Raw genomic sequence first — 23,297 nt, 5'->3', positions numbered from 1 at the left:
AAAGCATGAGAATTCGGAAGTGGGTAGATAATAGTGGTAACTACTGATAAAGACAGAATATCTTTCATCTGATAAATCCAGACAAGAAATAGCAGAGGGCAACAGGGGAAAAAAGAGCCAAGGGTTTTAAGAGATTCATTTTAAAATTCTGTTATTTTCATTAAAAGCAAGAGGTTTATATAGTGACTACAATGTTTGCTTGGAATTATCCTCTGCTTTAGAAAAGTATCAAACGAGTAGGCAGTATAATTTTGGTGAAAGAAAAACATTTAGAAAAGATGTAATCAGAAAGGAAATATATGCACTGTGCCTTTTGATATATGAAATGAGCTATTAGGGAATCTACTCCCAAATTCCTATCTGAAAATGGTGAAAACATAAGGCATAACTGCAACTGAGCAAAGATTAAGAGGATACTCTTGGCCCTATCCCGTAGTTCTGAAGCTTCAATTTGATTTACTTAAAATTTCTCTGATTTAATAATCTCTAAAGGATTATTTTACCAGAAGATGAATGCCGAAAGGAAAATTAGACCATTTTGGGAGGCTTTGCTGAAGGTTTAACAGGGTCTCGCTATCAGCTGCAATCTTTAAATTTCCTTCCTTTAAAAACAAGAAAAAACATAAGCCAACAAGTGTCCAGTCTTGCTTTTTTCAATGAGAATATCTGCAGAGAGTACTCGCCTCTTTGAGGCTTTGTTTCCAGTCCTTGTATTAATTCATTTTTGGTTTTAATCAGATTTCCTTTTTACCTTTTCCCACTCATCTTTAAATGGGGACCAGTAAGACTGGCTCACTGCACGAAATTTTAAGAGGTTAATGGTATAAATTGCATTGACTTTGCTGTTTCCAGTTTATGAATGAAAATATTATCTATTCTTAGAGTGTGTATTACTTTTTATTTTTACTTTAAGTTTTAGAACTATAGCAACCTGACAATAAAACTACCTATGATGTTGAGAACTAAGGCTTGGAATGTGTATGAATAACCAGTTTTACTATTCCTTCCTTTAACTGCAAATGGTAAAGTCCTTATATCCATGAAATGACAATCTCCTCTCTCTCTCTCTCTCCACATGTCCCCCCACCTCTCAGACACCTACACATGTACACGTGCATACAATTTCCTAATTTAATAATTATGCCTAAACATTTGAATAGTAAATTGTAGGCTTAAATTTTTAATCTTAAAATAAGTATATAAAATATAACTTATTCTATTAAAAATGTTTATTCCATTCCTGGGAAATCCAATCTAGGAAAATGACAAGAATTTCTATGAATTGGAATATGCAAACTAATTGAATAGAGAATTCTGATATAGAACCAAACACATATGGGAAATTAATTTAAATGTGACATTTTTCATCAATGGAGAAAAGCAGGATTACCTATAAATGACGTTAAAACAACCAGAACATTGTTTGAAAAAAGAAAAAGTTAAATCCCCCTTTAAGTCTTTTTACCAAAATAAATTCCAGCTATATCAAAGATTTAAATGTGAAAACAACGAATCTTTAAACATTCTCAACAAAAGCACAAATAAAATTATTATTTTGAAATAGAGAAGGTCTTTCTGACCAGGACATATGATTAAGAACACCATAAAAATAAAAGGAATAATACAGTTAGCAGTACAAAACTTTTAATTTCATATGACAAAATTAAAATAAATAGATGATAGGAAAATAGGAAACACTTTTATAATGTTTTTTTACAATGTGTATGACATAAGAATGTTTACCTTCAGTTTACACATTAAAAATAAAGATAACTTTCTTAATATACAAAAAGCTTATACAAATATGGTTTTTGAGTAGTTCAATAGAAAAATGAACAAAAATGAGCACACAGAAGAAAATACATGCAAATGAACTATATCATACGAAGAGAAGCTAAACCTTATCCAAATCTCAAAATGTAAATTCAAACAAATATGATGCCATTTTTATCCATTAGAATGGCAAAGATAGATAGAAAAAGAGACAGATGATAGATTATTGTCTGTAAATAAGAGTATGTGTTTTATATATAGAAACACACACACACACACATATTCGTATGCCCTGCTGGTATACATATAATAATTGTATCTGAAAAAATAGACAAGACTTGATTGCCTTTAAAAATGATCCCAATGTGGCAGAGGGAAGCTTTTTTTTTCAATAGACTTGATTTTCAGTTTCACAGAAAAATTGACTAGAAAGTAGAGTTTCCAAATATATCCATTACCCCCACAAGTATAGCCTTACCCACTATCAATATTTCACACCAGATGATGTTACAACTGAGGAATCCACAATAACATATCATTATCACCTGAGTTTACATTAGGGTTCATTCTTTGTGTCGAACTTTTTATGGGTTTTGACAAGTACTCGATATGATGTATCTACCATTATAATATCATTCAGAATACTTTCACCGCCCTCAAAATCCTCTGCGCTCCCCAATTCTTCCTTCCTCCCTGCTAGCCCCTGGAAAACAGTGATCTTTTTACTGCCTCCATAGTTTTGCCTTTTCTAGAATATCATACAGTTGGCATCATGTAGTATGTAGGCTTTTCAGAGTGCTTCTTTCAATTAGCAATATACATTTAAGTTTCCTCCATGTCTTTTCATGACTTGATAGCTCATTTCTTTTTAGCGCTGAATTATTCCATTATCTAGATATAACAGAATCTATCCATTCACCTACTGCAGGACAACTTGGTTGCTTCTAATTTTTGACAATTATACAATTATGAATAAAGCTCCTAGATACATCTACGCATGGATTTCTGTGTGAATGTAAGTTTTCAACTCATTAGGGTAAAAAACAAAAAACAAACAAACAAACAAAAAACAAACAAGGAGAATGATTGCCAGATCACATGGTAAGGGTATGTTTAGTTTTGTCAGAAACTACCAAACTGTCTTTCAAAGTGACTGTACCACTTTGCATTCCAAAAGCAATGAAAGAGAATTCCTGTTGCTCTATATTTTGTCAGTATTTAGTATTGTCAGTAATTTAGTTTTCCATCATTCTAATTGGTATGTACTGGAACTTTTGCTTTTATAAAAAGTTCAATAGTATTTGAATTTCTTCATCATGATTTTTTTTTTTTAACCCATGATTATCTACCCAGAAACCCACAAAAGTCTCCCCGGCTCAGGAGCTACTCTACACTGGATTCCTTTATTCCATTTTCATATTTTTAGAATACTCATATTCTATAGAAAGTTGAAGTAATCACAGTATGATCAGAACCCAGGGTTTAAGGCCATAATTTGGCCTGAAGCCATAATTTGGAAATGATTAGATGATTGCATGGGCTCAGCTATAACAAAATGCAATATTGTAATTCTCTCTGCTTCAAATTACCCTTCTTACAAATCATCTAGATTTTCTGACATTGATAAACTTTTGAGGATTTGGCCATATCTGACAAATTCAGATAAGCCATGTAATTCAGGCAGTCCCAACTCCTTGTTACACCCAGCCCTAACCCTAATGTGCTCTTAGGTCCCACCCAAACGTATCTGATACCTCTGTAGCAAAACAGAGAACAAAAAAGGGGACAGAGAGGGAAGAAAATCTGACCATTACTTTGAATTTCTTTGCTTGTGTGGGTTTTGGTCAGATAAAACTCCAATTATTTTTGACTGCATTAATTTCCTTTCCAGTAAAGCGCTTAAAGAATAATATACTTCCAGTTAAAGCTTTTAGGGTGGACCATTGCTCAAGCCATTTTCAACTTTATTGGACAAAGCATTTGAAAATATACTATGGGTAGAAATTCAGATACGGCTCTTGGGGAAAAGCAAGATGACTTAATAGGTCTCCCTATCAACCCACCTAACTTCTGTGATTGAATTAATACAGAGGATAATGGGGGAGGAGGGATGGAAATGTGAGTTGTAACCACAATTTGAGCTGTGTACAGTTACATCATGGCATCAGTTTTTCCACTCAAGCTGGTAAATGACTACAACCAGAGATATGTGAGCCCTTTCTGATGAGATATAAATCAATCCAAACAGTCATCCAATTCTCTCTTGCAATGAATTTAAACCATATCTTTCCCCTTCTTTTAGCCTTGGGCTCTCATTTCATTTCTAGCTCACTGTGGTCTAAGCTCATTTTTTTAAGGGATTTGATCCAGTTGCCTACCCCTGAAACTTGAAAAATGTTTAAAAAAAAGTCCAAATTATCAAATCCTAAGATCTGGGTGAGTGGGGTTTGCCAGAGGATAAAGGACTGCAGGAGTATATCTCACCTAAGTGGCTCATAGTAGTTTAAAGACTATATTTATCAGTTAGCTATTACAGCATACCAAAACACCCCTCTATTTAATGGCCCAAAACATTATGGATTTTTATTGCCCAGAAGTATCTGGAAAGGTTGGCCTTTGGGCCTTCATGTCAGGGTAGTTCTGCTGGTTTTAGCTTAGATCTCTCACATATCTGTGGTCCACTATGTGTTGGAGAGGCACTGGGCCACTCTTGGCTGGCTGTTGGCTAGTACAGGATGGTCTCAGCAGGGATATCTCATCTCCGCACATGGTGGTTTCTTATTCCCCTGCAGGCTAGTCCAGGCAGAGGCAGGGTCCAGAAGAAAACAAAAGCAAACAGGCCTCTTGAGGCCTTGACTCAGAATTGGCACACCATTACTTTAATTCTGTTAGCCAAAGCAAGTCGTAAGGATAGCCCAGATTCAACAGATGGAGAAGAGACTTCACCTAACCAGACAAGCTTCAGAGGGTATTGACATAGGGAGGGATGAACAGTTGGAGGCATCTTTCCAATAATTTATAATAGTACTTGATCTCTTTCCTTTTCTAGCTGAAACTTCAGACACTCTGGGCTCATCCAGAGGGGTATCCCAATATTCAGGGAAAGGGCTTTTGGGGGGGGGTGTTGAGCTTTTTAATATCATAAATCAGTGTCCAGCCTGGCCTCTCACTGCCAGGACCCTTCCTGGGCCTCCTGTCTTCATATTGCCTGGGCCAGGGCTTCTCCCATCCCCTAGGAAGGATCCAGCACCAGCCTGAGAGGGGAGGCAATAGCAGCTAATGGGGTGGGAAGGGGGAGAGACAGAAGCTTGTGCAGCTGCATGTGTGTATGCACTTAACGTGTGTGAACACGTGTGGAGTTAAAGGTTTACAGACCCTGGCTCGGGGACAGTCTAGGATGGGAGAGGAGGTAGGGCAAAGATAAGCACATCTTTCCTCCCTGGTGCCTCAGCCTCACCCTTCCCCAGGGACAGACACACAGGATAAGTGGGAAACCCATCCCTGGACTGGAGTCTTTTTGACTGGTAAGAGTCACAGATCCAGTCTGTGGGGTCACTGGGTCTGTCTCCTTTTTTTTTTTTTTTTTAAAGATTTTATTTATTTATTTGACAGAGATAGAGACAGCCAGCGAGAGAGGGAACACAAGCAGGGGGAGTGGGAGAGGAAGAAGCAGGCTCATAGCGGAGGAGCCTGACGTGGGGCTCGATCCTGGAACGCCAGGATCACGCCCTGAGCCGAAGGCAGACGCTTTAACCGCTGTGCCACCCAGGCGCCCCAAAGGGTCTGTCTCCTTTTGAAAGCCCTGGAAGGGTGGGAGGTAAGAAGTAAAAGGAGACAGGTCTCTGCTAGAAGAACTTGATGCCTCAGCCATTGCTGACAGTGATGATCTCAGCCTTGTGCTCCTGCTGTAGGGCTTACAGAGACCAAGGTAGGATTTCTTCATCCAGCCCGTGGAATTCCTCATCCTCTGTGTCGTCCCCATTGGTCAGTTCATACAGGTGAACACGGAACATGCCATCATGCCTGTGTTCACTATTAGCAGAGCTCAACATCAGTGACTCCTCCTCAAATTATGTAAGCTTCAGAAAGACAGGTAGGCTTCTGCAGGCGAACGCTGGCTCCCTCTCTCTCAATCTCTCTGTCTCTGTTTCTGTCTCTCCCCTCTCTTCCTCCCGCTCACTCTCCCTCCCACCTTACTGTATACTGTATTCCTGTGTTTCCAGCACATTAAACAATGCCTGGCTCAAATGCTCAATAAATATTTGTGAATGAATAAATGAATGAGTGAAAGGAAGCATTATGTAAGAGTCTCTATTAACGGAGTCAGATGGAGAAAGTGAACCAAATTCAATAGAGACTGGGGAAAGCAGCCATGGAGTGATGTAAAGCAGATAAGAGAAATCTACCCTAGAGAAGACTTCGGGACTGAAGTAAAATGACAGTGGTGATGGTGTTTTTGAAGCTCCGGCTGCTGCTAGCTTGACCATGCTGATAATACTTAAACAGGCCACAGCACAGTAGACAGGGAGCAATGAATCCGCCACAGAGATCAAGTGGAGCAGGAAAAACAGGAGATTACGCAGCTCACTGTCCTGGAAAGCAGCTGATTCCAGGTGACTGAGGATGAAGGGAAAGGGTGACCCTCTCTGGAGTGGATCTGGGGTAGGTTTTACTCACTGGCCTGGGAGGTCTGGGAATCCCACAATGACATGGAGATCTGTCAGTACATGTCAGGGACCCTGCCACCAGGTAGGGCTAAAGACAGATTTGTGACAAATGATGACAGCCAATTGGGAGAAAAGAAAGCTAAAACGACAAGAAATAGGCCCAGGGAAACTGAACACAGCAAAGAGAGAAGCTGATGGCATCTACCAAGGCAGGACCAAGGAGAAGCGAACGGTTAGTGCATCAGGGATTCCCCAGTTCCTCGAGGCCATGCACATAGTTGACTCCCCTGTCCTTTAGCAAGCAGAGATGTGTTTTATCCCATCAGTAAAATCTGCATTGCTGGGATGACAGGACTCACTTTCTGCAGGGTGCATAACAACTTTCCGACATGTTGTCAGAATGTGTCAGGTCGAGTTACTCTGATTCTATTTCATGATGACGTGACACACGGCGCCATTGCTGGCGATTCAGACGTTTCCTGTCAATGCCTGCCACTCACGAATGGATGTGTAATCAAATCCAAGTCACAGCTAGGCTTTTTGCATGAGAGTCACTTCCAAGTTTTACTTTTAATACCTGAGGTTTTGTGTTACTGATATTAAATAAAAACTCTTTGCAATGAATTTTAAATGAGGTAAAAGCTCTCACCAGAGATTTGTTAAAAGCAGATGAACAGCTGTTCTCTTTTCCCCCCTTTTTAGTAGAAGGGCTTTAAATTATATATTAACCAAAAAGGTAAACAGAATAAAATGGGCAATTAAATATTAATGGAAGATGTAGTGGAATTGTCCTGTGCTGCACTTAAAACAGCCTGAATGATTGAGCTGTGAATTGCTCTCCCTGAGGTATTGAAATATTCATCAGTGCTATTTAATAAATGTTCATATTCGTAGGCACTCATGTTTACACTACAGCACTTGCAAGAGAGTGCTTACTAAAGAAAACATGCTAATGGAAGGTGAACTTTCCTGTACAGTGAGTCACCTTAAATTATACAGAGTGTGCCGCTGAGGAGATGGGGAAATCTCTCCTCTGACAAATGAGAAGCTTGCATAAGAGAGAAGCATCTTTTGTTAAGAGAAGGGCTGGGGATGGCATAGAGGCGTTGTGGCACCAAGACTCTTTTGAGGTTTTTAAAAATTTATCTGGTTTGCATTTTAAAAATGTTTAACCTTTCCTGCCTGAAGCAGAGCTTCATTCCAGTGCTATTACTGCAAACTGCCTACCTTATGGGAAGAGATGCAAGAGATAGCAAAAAGAGACTGCAGCAGAAACCCTTCAACAACCAAGGTACAAGCACGCCAGGTGACAGCAAAACCGACACAAAGACACACACAGCATTTACGGGCAGAGGCGGACACTGCCGCTTATCGCTTTTTCTCTGTGACATTTATTTAGTCATTCTTTCCCCAAGAACTGTAGATATTGTATCACCTCAAGTGGGGAGCTTGATTGTTCTCGTAAGTTAAACAGGATCAAGGCCAATCAATATCTTGGAATTGGCTGATCTCTAGGGAAGATATTAAGATTTGCTACAGCAGCAGAGGGAAGGGGCTAAAGCTGTGGCTACTAGGTTTCTGATGAGTGGTATGACTTAAAAGGAACGTGACCATCCAACTTAGATATCTGTTTACTGAAAAGTACATAGTCACCCAAGTTCAGCAGCATCATGCACATGTGCTAGAACCCAGGGTCAATTGGAGGCTTCCTTTATGATGGCTCTTCATCATCTTTCATGATTAACCAGAAAAAAAATTGAGTTAATGGGTTTTTTTTTTATGAGAAAAAAGGATCTTGGTTCCCAGAGTAACAAAAACAGCAATACAGAGGATTGTAGATTGATTTTTTTTGTCTTAATATTTCACTGTACTGTAACAGTATCATACCTCCATACCTGTGTCCTAGCTTTATAGTGGTTAGAATATACTTCTGACTCCTTGAATGAGGGCTTAGCCATGTAACTTGCTTTGGCTAATGATATGGACACGGCATGCAAAAATACTGAAATGTTGATGCACAATCAACTCTTGAGCTCTCTTGAGCCCCAAACTTTGGCCATATAAAAATGCCTCCAGTAGCAGCTAGTCCAGGAAGATGAGGGACACTGGCACCATGCCCAGCTGAAACTACCTGGATCAGGTGAACTCTAAGATGCTAATATGATATGCCACTGAGTTTTGAGTTCAATATATAGCATACTTATGGCCCTGTCAAGGGCAGAGTGGCTCATTCCAAGGCTTCCATAGACAGTGGGCAACTACTGATTGTTGTTTTTCTGTTTATTAATATGTTTTAGAGAGAGTGTATTATATTACTAGAACAACACATAAGTTTAAACATGAAGATGTGTACCTTCAGGGAAGGATATCACCTTGCCTTGTACCCACATTTGAAACACTGGAGGCTTCCTTGATTACTCTTTCTTCTTCAACATAGTCCCTTCAAAAGGTCACCAAATCCTGTTGATGCAAATATATGAATGCATCTTCTTCTCTCCATTTCCACTGCCACTGCCTACTTCCAAGTTTTGTAATTTTGAATATCTTAAATGGCCTACTCAGTTGTTTTCCAATGTTTGCATTTCTATCAGTCATGTTTCTAACAGATCATGGAAAACTTCCTATCTGAAGTTCCTATCTTCCTTCTCTAAATCACTTTAATAAACAAACACCTATTAATGGTTGTCCATCAGTTATAAATACATCAGAATGATCCTCCATGATCTTAAAATCTGTCCCAATTACCCTTCCATCTATAATGTTGGTCATCTCTCTTCACTTTCTCCTAGATTATGGCACTCCATAATTTTTACTCCCTGGCTTTTTTTTTTTTTTTTTTTATGTTGTCCCTTTTGCTTAGGATACTCTCTTCTTTGAGTCACTGTCTACCATCCCCCAAGTTCCAATGTAATCATATGCTACTTCTCCCTCTAAACTTCTATAAGACTTTAAAGACCATTTATCCCATTCTATTATAAATTTTCATTGCCCAATGCATGTCTCCCATTATAGTAAAAGTTATCTAAAAGTAGAAGGAAAAAAAAGGGGGGGGGCTACTACAACGTAGGTGTTTAATGAATGACTAAACTTAAATACTACAGCCAGGCAACACTTCTTACACTAAATTCTTTTAATAGGAAATTACTCCTATTTCTACGATGCCTTAGAATTGAGGAACACTGTTAGCAATATAATAGCTGAATAGGGAATTGCTTAGGGACAGAATAGAAATAAGTAAGTTCTCATATGGTTTCTCTCATCTATGGAACATAAGAACTAGGAAGATCGGTAGGAGAAGAAAGGGATAAAGAAAGGGGGGTGGTAATCAGAAGGGGGAATGAAGCATGAGAGACTATGGAATCTGAGAAACAAACTGAGGGCTTCAGAGGGGAGAGGGTAGGGGAATGGGATAGGCTAGTGATGGGTAGTAAGGAGGGCACGTATTGCATGGTGCACTGGGTGTTATACACAACTAATGAATCATCGAACTTTACATCAAAAACCAGGGATGTACTGTATGGTGACTAACATAATATAATAAAAAAATATTATTATAAAAAATTTTTTTTACTTAAAAAGAAAAAGAAATAAGTAAGTTCTTTGGGGGTTAATATACATAAACAAAGCAGTAAATCAGAGACTGGTTCTTCTTTTATATTTGCATAAATGACCTAAGAAAAAGTGAACATAATAAAATTTTGAAGTTTACAGATATAATTTAAGTTCTTCTGGTCATAGGATTTCAAGCTGATAGGGATAAGTAGCACAAAGAACCATGAGCCTATTTGAGTAGGTATAAAAATTTCAGGTGAAAGATGAAAACAATCCCACTGTTTTGATGAGCAGATAAACAAGATGTTTCCATTTTATATATCCACACAGTGGACTACTATCCAGCCATTTAAAAAAAAATGAAGTAGTGATACATGCTACAATACAGGTGGACTTTGAAAGATTATGCGAAGTGAAAGAAGTCAGTCACTGGGGACAATATATTATATGAGTCCACTTATAGGAAATGTCCAAAATAAGTGAATATATGGAGACAGAAAGCAGATTAGTGGTTTCTTAGAGCTGGGAAGATAGGAATATTGACAGGTGATAGAGTTCAGGAGCATAGGGTTTCTTTTCTGAGGTAATGATTAGCCTCCAAAATTGATTATGGTAATAGTTTTACAACTGTGAGAATATACTAAGAAGTACTATGGGATACTATAAATGAGTGAATTGTATGGTATGTGAATTATATCTCAATAAAACTGTTACCAAAAAAAATCGTCTCTGAATGTTTTTAAAAAATAATTCAAATTTGGGGTGCCTCGGTGGCTCAGTCAGTTAGGCGGCTGCCTACAGCTCAGGTCATGATCTTAGGGTCCTGTGATTGAGCCCCACATCAGGCTCCCTGCTCAGCAGGAAGTTTGTTTCTTCCTCTCCCTCTGCCCCTTCCCGCCACCCCACTCCCAGGCTCGCTCTCTCTCTCTCCTCTCTCCTCAATCTATCTCTCAAATAAATAAAATCTTCAAAAAAAATAATAATTCAAATTTTATTTGTAAGAGAATAGGCTCTAAGTTCCAATGCAGTCTGATAAAAGGACTTAAATGGCATAATTAGACATGGATTGGACCTTAGATGGGTTTCGAAATATGGCAATGAACTGCTACAGGCCAACAGTCCCATAAAATACTAAAGATAATCAGGAAGTGAACTGAAAGCCAAACCCAACACATGAAATGATTTATTGTGCTTCCATTGCTGCCATGATCACTCTAGTTGTCATACTAAAATCAATTGTTAACCATGGAGAATCGACTATGAGTTCAACTCCAATGAAAAATTTTAGGAACTATAAAATATAATTAAGACATAGCCTCTACCTCCAATAAACTTAACTTTAGTTGGAAAGACAAGAAAACACACATGAAATAATTGGCAAGGTGATATCATGAATTACTGTTTTTGTATTAAGACATAAAGGAGATAACGTGAGTTATTCATTAGGAATCTTTGAAATATTTAATCATTTTTTTAAAAAAAGGAAATCTGGCTAAGAATTTTGTAAGATCTCTATAAAAATTGGGTCCCTTGAAATGGCCCCCAAATCACAAGTATGGCATTTCCACTCAATAAATGGTCTCATGCTATCATGTAAATTTTCTCCCCCCCCCCCAAATTTGGTGAGTATATAGAAGCTGACTCACTTTTGAGTGCAAGTACATAAAAGAGTTTTGAATTTTAGATACTACCAGATAGTAGCCTGGTTAAGACTTTGAAGCATAATACAAACAGGGAGGGCTCTGACTCAATTAAGAGATTCAGAATGAATTAAAGGAAGCACAACTACCACCAGGAGGATTCCCAGTTCAGTGAGAAAGTACTAAATTATATCTAAACATTTGTTTCCTTAATAGTTTCTTCTAAAATCCTTCTTAAATACATTTTTAGAACTAGAAGGAGACTTAGCTGCTTATAAAAGCTGTTTTTCTATAAAAGCAAAATTAGGGGGACCTGGGTGACTCAATTGGTTAAGTGTCTGCTTTCAGCTCAGGTCATGATCACAGAGTTCTGGGATCAAGCCCCACATCAGGCTCCTTGCTTCTCCTCTCCTACCCACTCATGCTCTCTGTCGCTATCTCTGTCTCTCTCTCTCAAATAAATAGATATATAAAATCATTTTTTAAAAGCAAGATTAAATTTAAAATGTGCTTTATTTCAGGGGTGTCTGGGTAGCTTAGTTGGTTAAGCATCCCTCTCTTGATTTTGCTCAGGTCATGATCCCAAGATCATGAGATCAAGCCCTGTGTTGGGCTCTAAGCTCAGTGGGGAGTCTGCTTGAGATTCTCCCTTTCCCTCTTCCTCTGTCCCTCTCCACAACCCCTGCACATGCTCTCTCTCTCTCTCTCTCTAAGATAAATAAATAAATCTTTTAAAAATCAAATAAAATGTGCCTTATTTCTGTTGAGAAACTTCTAAAAATCCTAAGCTTGTTAGACCACAAGACCATTGTTCAACTGTTGCCAAATATATCCCAAGGAAGAATATCATGATTGTAAATCTATAAAGTAACAGCAAACATCACAGTCACATGTAAGAATTTAACCTTTGAAACTTGATCTAATGAGCACAAAGCCACCAATCAACACAGAAGAATTGGTACCTACAATTTACTTTTATTTGCTGATTTCCTCCTAATATGCTTGTAAAACACTTGGACGCTGTGTGAAGACTGTTTTCAAGACCATTCTATAAATAAACAGGTAGATGTTGAATGTTATAACTCATTGAACATCAACTTAAGTTCTGACAGTAAGGCAAAACTCTCAGGGCCAGTCATTGTACTGATAAAGCACCAAAGGCAAGATGATTACATTCTACAGATGACACATTAAACTTTAGAAAGAAGCTATCTATTTTGAGTCTATTTGAGTTCTTGCTAAAACCAGTGGAAGGATAAGGCAAAGGACAAGAGAAATGGTGACAGAGATAGAAAACAAGAACCCTGGGACTTTCAGCCCCTTCTCCCACAATGTGACTGGCTTGCCCTGCACGCACTACTTGTGTCCTTAAAAATGTATTCAACATTTGAAAGAGGTAGTCTGTCTTCCATATTTCACCCTAGGCCTTTGAACCAATCCAGAGATCCAAGCAAAAATACCTACCTCTAATAAAGAAGGATCTATCAAGGCTAGCCCTATAGAGAAGAGAAATTTATAGTCTTATTCAAGAGAGGAGAGTGACCTTGTTAGCACAAGTACAGTAATACGAATACATTGAGCAAAAGTATCAGTGTGAGTGCTGTAAAGCATCCAAGAGGAAATTAGCTGTTTTAAACCATGGAACTAATGTGAACCATTGCTAATAACTGCTTATTTATCACCAGCATAAAAAGATAATTTGGCTAAGCTAATGAAGTAATTCCAAGCTTTTAACTGAATGCTAGTTATTAATTGAATGTTACTGAAAAAAACAGGGAGGAAAACTACGCAAAGGAATGAGTGCAACCAGCTTCCATCTGGTATATTAATATTTTCTTGATGCTGCTGGATAATATTCCAGTCACATAAATTTATGGATATCAAACTATTTAAGAAGATTCCCATGAAGATAAAACCTAGATTCAGCACTTTATCAGAATAACATAAAATGGGTTGAGCAGAAGGAAGTGAGTGTGTGTGTGTGTGTGTGTTTGTGTGTGTGTGTGTGTGTGTGTGTGTGTGTGTGTGTGTGTATTTTCCTTGGTTTGTCCTTACATCTCACTGCAGGTCAGAAAAAATCCCAACAGTAAAGTATAAACATTGAACCCAGCCAGATCTAATATTTAATCCTAGCTAATACTTTCTATGATATGACCTTAAATTTATTGTTTAACTTTCTAAGCCTTAACTTCAACCTTCTCTAAAGTGGGATAATAATATCTAGTTTAAAAGTAAACTGGTTTAAAAACTAAAAATTAAAAAAATAAAAGTAAATTGGTTTATTGAAGAGTATTAATTTTCTGAGGTATAAACAAAAAATAATTTTTTTCCAATACATTTTTCCATAGCAAGTCAGCTATGTAGAACTAACCCTTCCTTCTGTGTAATGACTCCCTTAATAAAATTATGGCAGATTTCACAACTTTTCAGTGAATTTTGATTATTAGAATAATCTTATTTCAGTATTGGAAGATAGGGTTCTGATTCAAAGTTCTCTCTACCTCCAGGGTAGGATAGAGTATAACTAGCAATCTAGAGTTGAGTAGAGCTTTTCATGAGTGCATCTACCCATCCACCCAACCTCCTGCAGTCTTCCCCTTCACTGTGCTGATCTCTTGGGAGTTGGGCAAGGGTGAGAGAAAGAGGAATAATAAATCCTTCTTGGCTATGCAAGATTATATTCCTCTCTTTGGCTGCAATGACTGTTGCTTAGGTTAGTTTATGAACTCTTTGGAATAAGGGTAACCATAGAAGCCTGCTGAGGAGTGAACTCCACATCATACCACATCTCCCAGATAGGCATTCCACTCAGCCTCCACATACTGTGGCAAGACCATGGCATCCAATCTCATTTACCCTCCATGGCCAACTCTCTGGCCTGAGTTCTCATGAAGCATTCAGGTAACCAAGTGTTTAGTGAGTTCCTACTAGGTGCTAGCCCTCATCTAAGCCCTGAGGACACATCGGTATTAAAACAGGAAAAATCCTTGTCGCCACATAGTCTGGAGTACCCTAGAGTCTACTAGAGAAAGAAAGAAAATAAAATATACTAAATAAAGAAAAATACATTTGTTTAGATGGGGTAAGTGCCACAGAGAAAAATAAAGCAAGTAAGGAAGATGTGGAGTACAAAAGGATGGTAACAATTTTAAATGGTATGATAGGCCTCGCTGAAATGGTGATGTTTGAGCAAAGAGTTAAAGAAGATGAGGAAGTGAATCATTTAGATATCTGGGGAACTGGTTTCCAGGTAGAGGGAAGAAGGAGTAAAAAGTTTTTGAGGTTGAATGGTGCTTTAAAATTCCAAAGGACAGCAAGGAGACTAGCGTGTTTGGAGTAGAGCAAACAAGTGCAGCCATAAAGAAGTCCAGTTTACTAAGGGTTGGAGTGTATGCATACAAGCAGGCACATCTCTTTGTATGCACATACACATGCATAGACACCTGAGGCCAGGGTAGAGATGGCAAATCCTAAGGAGCAGCATTCTTGATTTAAACTTAGTTACATGTAAGACCATAATTTATATAACCTAAACAGAGACTATAGTAGAATATTTAAGACTGTAGATACTGAAATCAGACTGAGTGCAAATCCTGGTTCTTACGTTTATTATTTTAGTGACCTTGTGAATGTAATATAACCTCCCTCTACCTCAGTTTCTTTTTCTGTAAAATAAAGGTGAAGATTAAATCTTATCATTGCTGTGAGATAATAGAGTTAATGCCTGAAAACATATAGTACAGTGTCTGTCCATGGTGATTTTAATGGACAGAAAGGGTTAAGAATCACTGCTTACAACTATGTTTGGTTCATTCTTGCCGGTCAAGCTGAACTAAAATGTCACCTCCTCAAAAACGTTTTCTCTGATAGTCATTTGGGATGTTCATAAATATTCCAGTTCTCCTTCTGGGCACTTGGTATAATTGGATTTTCTTACCTCCTTTGAAGTTAGGCATGGCAACATGACTTGCTGTGGCCAATGAAATTTAAGCAGATGCGGCATGTAGAACTTTTACACAAAAGTGACACATGTCAATTCCAGACAGAAGCTTTTAAGAGCCAGTGTTTGATTCACCACATCTCCTCTCCCCTGCTATGGTGATCATGAAAATATCTATCTATCTATCTATCTATCTATCTATCTATCTATCTATCTATCAAAATGGAGCCTCTGACATCCTGTGTTGCTCCAGACTATGATTATTAGAGCATGATCTTCCTGCCACTTGACTATCTGCACTGCACATGTAGCCTGAGTAAGAAATAAGCTTTTGTGCTGTTAACCCACTAAGTTCTGGGGATTGTTTGTTACTGCAGCATTTTCTAGACAATCTTGACTGATACTGTTTGACCACATTATATAAAGTAGTTTCTTCATCCCCCAGTCACCCTCTAGCACACTGTCGGATTTAATTTTCATTATAGTACTATACCATTCTTTGAAGTCACCTCATTCATGAATTGTATAAGAGCATAGATTTTGTTTATGTCATTTTCAACTGTATCCTCAGCACATAATAATGGGGCCTGAAGGTTATTCAGAACTCAATAGATATCTGTTGAATTATTAAAATGCACAACATAAAAATCTTTTCATTTGGAGCCTTAAGATGCACTAGCTTTATGCTAAATTCTACTTTATATGGAATAATTGCAGGATATTTACATCAAAATTTAAAAATACATGATGTTCATTTTATTTAAGTCAAAGTTCTAGGATATAGACACAACTTTATTGTTTTACAGTCAAGCTATTTTCATGAAAAAAGTTAAAACATAATATCAGTGATCTAAACGTACCAATTAAAAGAGAAATTGTCAGAGCAGATCAAAAAACACAACCCAACTATACCTTGTCTACAAGAAACACACATATAAATTAAAAATACATGGATAGAGAAAAAAATGTACCATAGTAATACTAATCAAAAGAAAGCATGAATAGCTATATTAATTTCAGAGAGCATGAACTTCAAAGTAAAGAAGTTATCAGTGATAAAGGAGGGCATTACATAAGGATGAAGGAGCCAATTCTCCAGAAAGATGTAATAATGCTTAACATGTATGCACCTAACAACAGATTCAAACTACTTAAGGCAAAAACTGATAGAAGTGCAAGAAAAATAGATGAATCCACTATCATATTTGGAGACATCAACATCCTTCTCAGAAATGGACAGATCAAGCAGACAAAAAAATCAGTACGGTCATAACACCATCAATCGACTGGATACAATGGGCATCTGTAGACTATCTGACCCAACAAAACCAGAATTCACATTTTTCTCAAGTTTACATGGTTCATTTAATAAAATAGACCACATTCTGGGCCATATAACACCTCTTAACAAATTTTTAAAAAATAGCTATCATACAATCTCTGCTCATAGACCACAGTGGAATTAAACTGGAAATCAATGATAGAAAGACATAAAAATCCCAAACTACATAGAGATTAGACAACATACTTATAAATAACACATGGGTTAAAGAAGAAATCTCAAGAGAAATTTTTAAATATTTTGAATTATGGGCGCCTGAGTTGCTCCTCATTTTTCAGCTTGGGTCATGGTCTCAGGGTCCTGGGATTGAGCCCTGTGTTGGGCTCCACATTCAGCAGAGAGTCTGCTTGAGGATTCTCTCCCTGTGCCTCTCCCCCCCCCCACTCTATCTCTCTCTAAAATGAATAAATAAATCTTTAAAAAATAAAATAAAATATTTTGAACTAAATGAAAATTAAAAATACAAATCATCAAAATTTCTGGGATATAGCAAAAGCAGTGCATAGAGGGAAATTTATAACAGTGATTGCATATATTAGAAAAGAAGAAATATCTACAATGAGCAATTTAAGTTCTTACCTTAGCAAATTAGTCAAAGAAGAGCAAACTAAATCCAAACTAAAAACAAGAAACAATAAGAATTAGAGCAGAAATCAATGTGATTGAGAACAGGAAATCAACAGAGAAAAGCTAAGAAACCAAAAGCTGGTTCTTTGAAGAGATCAATAAAATTGATAAGTCTTTAGCCAGGCAAACTAAGAAAATGAGAAAGGACATATACTACCAATATCAAAAAATGAAAGAGACACATCACTATAAATCCCATGGAAATTTAAAAAATAATAAAGAAATACTATGAATAACTCTATGCCCACAAATTTGGTAACCTAGATGAAATGGACCAATTCCTAGAAAGACACAATCTGCCAACATTCACACAAAAATAAATAGATGATCTAAATAGGCCTATATGTGTTAAGAAATTGAGTCAATAATTGATAACCTTAAAAAACAGAAAGAACAAAGCAGAGAGGATCACCAGTGAATTCTTCCAACTGTTTAAGGAAGGATTTATACCAGTTCTCTACAACCTGTTTCAGAAGATAGAACAGAGGGAATACTTCCTAACTCATTCTATGGAGCTGTCATTACCCTGACATTATAAACCAGATTGAAAAAAAAAAATATGAAAAGAAAGCTACATACCAATATCTCTCATGAACATGGATGCAAAAATCCTCAAAAACGTATTAGCAAACTGAACCCCAAAAAAGAATAAAAAGAATTATATATCATGACCATCATATACATCATAACTTGGGGGTTATCCCAAGTATACAAGTTTGGATCAACATTTGAAAATCAAATAATGTAATCTATCATATCAACAGACAGAAAAAAAAATCACATGATCATATCATTTGAAAAAGCTGAAAAAGCATTTGACATAATTCAATATATATTCATGATAAAAATTCTTAGTAAACTAGGAATAGAGGTGAACTTCCTCATAGATAAAGACTATCTACAAAAAACCCCTACAGCTAACATCATACTTATTGGTGAGAAACTCTAAGTTTTTCCACTAAGATCAGGTACAAGGCAAAGATGTCCATCTCACCACTGTTTTTCAACATCATACTTGAAGTCCTCGCTAATGCAATAAGGCAAGAAAAAGAAACAAAAGGTATACAGATTGGGAAGTGCACAAAACTGACTTTAGCAGATGACATGATAGATTGTATAGAAAATGCAAAAAAAAAAAAAAAAAAAAAAGACAAGAATCCTCCTGAAGCTGATAAGTGATTATAGTAAGGTTGCAGGATACAAGGCTAATATACAAAAGTCAATTGCCTTCCTATATACTAACAATGAACAAGGAGAATTTATAATTAAAACACAATATCAATTACATTAGCACCCCAAAAACAAAATATTCAGGTAAAAATATGTCAAAATACATATAAGATCTTTCTGAGGAAAACTACAAAACTCCAATGAACAAAATCAAAGAACTAGACAGATGGATAGATGTTCTATAGTAATAGAAAAAAAGACTTAACATTGTCAAGATGTTGGATCTTTCCAAATTAATCTACAGATTTGATGCAATCCCAGTAAAAACCCCAGCATGTTATTTTATGGATGTTGACAAACTGATACTAAAGTTTCTATGGAGAGGCAAAAGACCCAGAAGAGTCAACATAATATTGAAGAAAAAAAAATTGGAGTATTGACACTACCCAACTTTAGGACATACTATAATGCTACAGTAATCAAGACAAGTAATCAAGACAGTGTGGTTAAAGACACTGAGAAAGAATAGACAAATAGAACACAATACAGAGCCCAGAAATATACTCCTATCAATATAGTCAATTTAACTTTGACAAAGGAACAAAGGCAATTAAATGGAGTAAAGACAGGCTCTTCAACAAATGGCGCTGGAACAACTGGACATCCATATACAAAAATAAATAAATAAATAAATAAATAGATTAATTAATTTAGACACAGACCTTATACCCTCACAAAAATTAACTCAAAATGGATAATAGACCTAAAGGTGAAATGCAAAGCTATAAACCTCCTAGAAGATAACAGAGGAGAAAACCAAGATGACCTTGGATATGGTGATGCCTTTGTAGATACAAACACAATCCATAAAGGAAATAATTAATAAGCTGGACTTCATTAAAATTAATTCCTGCTCTGTGAGAGATAATGTAAAGAGAGTTAGAAGACAAGCCATAGACTAGGAGAAAATATTTGCAAAAGATAAATCTGATAGAGAACTGTTATCCAAAATATACAAAGAAGTCTTAAAACTCTACAATAAGAAAACAGCCTGATTTTTTAAAAATCAGGGCCAAACACCTTAACAGACACCTCACCAAAGAAGATATACATACGGCAAACAAGCATATACAAAGATGCTCCATGTCGTATGTCGTCAGAGAAATGCATATTAACACAATGACACACCACTACATGTCCACTAGAATATCCCAAATCCAGAACACTGGCAATACCAAATGCTGGTGAGGATGTAAAGCAATTTTCCCAGCACCATTTATTGAAGAGACTGTCTTTTTTCCACTGGGTGTTTTTTCCTGCTTTGTCAAAGATTAGTTGCCCAAAGAGCCGAGGGTCCATTTCTGGGTTCTCTATTCTGTTCCAATGGTCTATGTGTCTGTTTTTGTGCCAGTACCATGCTGTCTTTGTGATCACAGCTTTTTAGTATAGCTTGAAATCCGGCAACGTGATGCCCCCAGCTTTGTTTTTCCTTTTCAACAATTCCTTGGCGATTCGGGGCCTTTTCTGGTTCCACACAAATTTAAGGGCTGTATGTTCCAGTTCTTTGAAAAATGTCATTGGTATTTTGATTGGGACGGCACTGAAAGTATAGATTGCTCTGGGTAGCATAGACATTTTAACTATGTTAATTCTTCCGATCCATGAGCATGGAATATTTTTCCATCTTTTTGTGTCTTCTTCAATGTCTTTCAAGAGTGATTCGCAGCTTCTAGAATATAGATCCTTAAAGTCTCTGGTTAAGTTAATTCCGAGATAATGTATGACTTTTGGTGCTATTGTAAATGGAATGGATTCCCTAATTTCTCTTTCTTTAGTCTCATTGTTCGTGTATAGAAATGCACCTGATTTCTGAGCATTGACCACTCTCTCACACCATACACAAAGATAAACTCCAAATGGATGAAAGACCTTGATATGAGACAGGAATCCATCAAAATCCTAGAGGAGAACATAGGCAGCAACCTCTTTGACATCGGCCACAGCAACATTTTTCATGACACATCTCCAAAGGCGAGAGAAACAAAAGAAAAAATGAACCCATGGGACTTCATCAAGATAAAAAGCTTCTGCACGGCCAAGGAAACAGTCAAAAAAACTAAGAGGCAGCCCACGGAATGGGAGAATATATTTGCAAAGGACACTACAGATAAAAGACACTATAGTATCCAAGATCTACAAAGAACTTCTCAAACTCAAAACATGGGAAACAAATAATCAAATCAAAAAATGGGCAGAAGATATGAACAGACACTTTTCCAATGAAGACATACAAATGGTTAACAGACACATGAAAAAATGTTCAAAATCATTAGCCATCAGGGAAATTCAAATCAAAACCACCTTGAGATACCACCTTACACCAGTTAGAATGGCAACAATTGACAAGGCAGGAAACAACAAATGTTGGAGAGGATGTGGAGAAAGAGGATCCCTCTTACACTGTTGGTGGGAATGCAAGTTGGTACAGCCACTTTGGAAAACAGTGTGGAGGTCCCTTAAAAAGTTAAAAATGGAGCTACCCTATGATCCAGCAATTGCACTACTGGGTATTTACCCCAAAGATACAGACGTAGTGAAGAGAAGGGCCATATGCACCCCAATGTTCATAGCAGCATTGTCCACAATAGCTAAATTGTGGAAGGAGCCGAGATGCCCTTCAACAGATGACTGGATTAAGAAGATGTGGTCCATATATACAATGGAATATTACTCAGCCATCGGAAAGAACGATTACCCAACATTTGCAGCAACATGGACGGCACTGGAGGAGATTATGCTAAGTGAAATAAGTCAAGCAAAGAAAGACAATTATCATATGGTTTCACTCATTTATGGAACATAAGAAATAGCGGGGAGATCGGTAGGAGAAGAAAGGGAAGAATGAAGTGGGGGTTAAACAGAAGGGGGAATGAACCATGAGAGACTGTGGACTCTGGGAAACAAACTGAGGGTTTCAGAGGGGAGGGGGTGAGGGATGGGGTATTGGGGTGATGGGCATTAAGGATAGCACATGTAAGGAGTGCTGGGTGTTACACGCAACTAATGAATCATTGAACACTACATCAAAAACTAATGATATACTCTATGGTGGCTAACTTAACATAATAAAAAAATTAAAATAAAGAAGAACATGAGTCTAATTAGGGTAAACCTGCTTAATCAGAATGGTAGCCCCACACCCCTGGAACCCAGAGAGGGGAGACAGAGATAGGTGTGGGCTCTGATCCACTCAATGGGATGCTAAACATGGAGGTAGGAGTAAGCACAGAGCCCAAGCTCTGAGAACCATGCAGTATCTGTGAGCATGTATTTCCATATAGCACCCATTAGGGAAACTGCTCCTCCTGAAAGAAATAAGTGAGGATGTGTAGGAACAGAGGCCAGAAAACTGCCTTCCATTCTCATCACTTCTGGACAGTGAAAATTTCATACTTCATTGGAAATGTTAAAAAGTGTAGGAGAAGAGTAGAGAAGAGATAAGTACCTCAATCTATAGCCAAGGCAAATCTTAAAGGCCAATAGTTTCTTCTTTCTGAATGCCAAAGTCAAATTGACTACTTTCTTTTAATGGTAGAGAACAGTGCTGGCTCACATCCCAAATATCCTTTTATATAAAAATACCTAGTGAATGACAACATTGCTCTGTTTCCCCCTTTTCCTTCATAGATATCATTAGAATTCATTTATGGACATTCAACTTATAATTATGATTAGAGGGACTTGCCAATGAAATCCCTTCTCTTAACAATACCACTTTTACTACAAATTCCACCAAAAAAAATTGAAATCCTTTTTAAAAATGTAAATTAAAATACTGGCTAAAATAAATCTTTAATGAAAGTTTATCATGTCTTCTTACATCTTCCCTATAAATGCATATAAATGGAAGAGTTTCTCAATGCTAATTCAGGCAGTGAATAAGCTATTTCTCATTGCTGATTTAGGCTGAGAATTCAGCTATATAGATCCCAAACTGCTTACACTACACAGAGGCATCCTTAAAGCTGACTTCTGATGTCTGTATCTGATACACTAAAGAGAAAAAATACGTTATTTGTAATACAATAAAATGGTGGCTTAACAACAGAAGCATCCTCCTGACAAGAGCACTGATCATTCTTAGATGAAAGTAATAGGAAACATAAGTGTTACCCTAAAAAGATTCCACTGAACTCCTGACCTTCCTGAAGTTGGGACACCCAGAATTTAAGAGTTCTAAGTGACCTTAGAGATTATCTAGTGATGATTCTCAACCTAGCAGGGATAGGGAGCACTTCCATTAAGAATCGCTGTATGGAATAAGAGATGACACTGAATGGAGACTGTTAGAAACAAGTAGGGCATCATCACAGAAGAAAGAACAACAATAAAAAAATTCAAACCCCCATTTTTCAGATAAAAAGCCAAAGCACAGAGAAGTTAAGTTGCTACTTCAAGATGCAGGGCGAGCTAAATAAAGTCAGAACTAGCCTTATTCTCCATTAGGCCAATGATCTTTCCTCATGAGTCATTTATATTAAACACAAGCCATCCTATTATTGCGTGTTTTGGTAATATCTGTGCTT

Source organism: Ursus arctos, unplaced genomic scaffold (assembly GCF_023065955.2).
Source record: "Ursus arctos isolate Adak ecotype North America unplaced genomic scaffold, UrsArc2.0 scaffold_33, whole genome shotgun sequence".
NCBI classification, from domain to species: Eukaryota; Metazoa; Chordata; class Mammalia; order Carnivora; family Ursidae; genus Ursus; species Ursus arctos.
Note: the sequence above shows the minus strand (reverse complement) of the source record.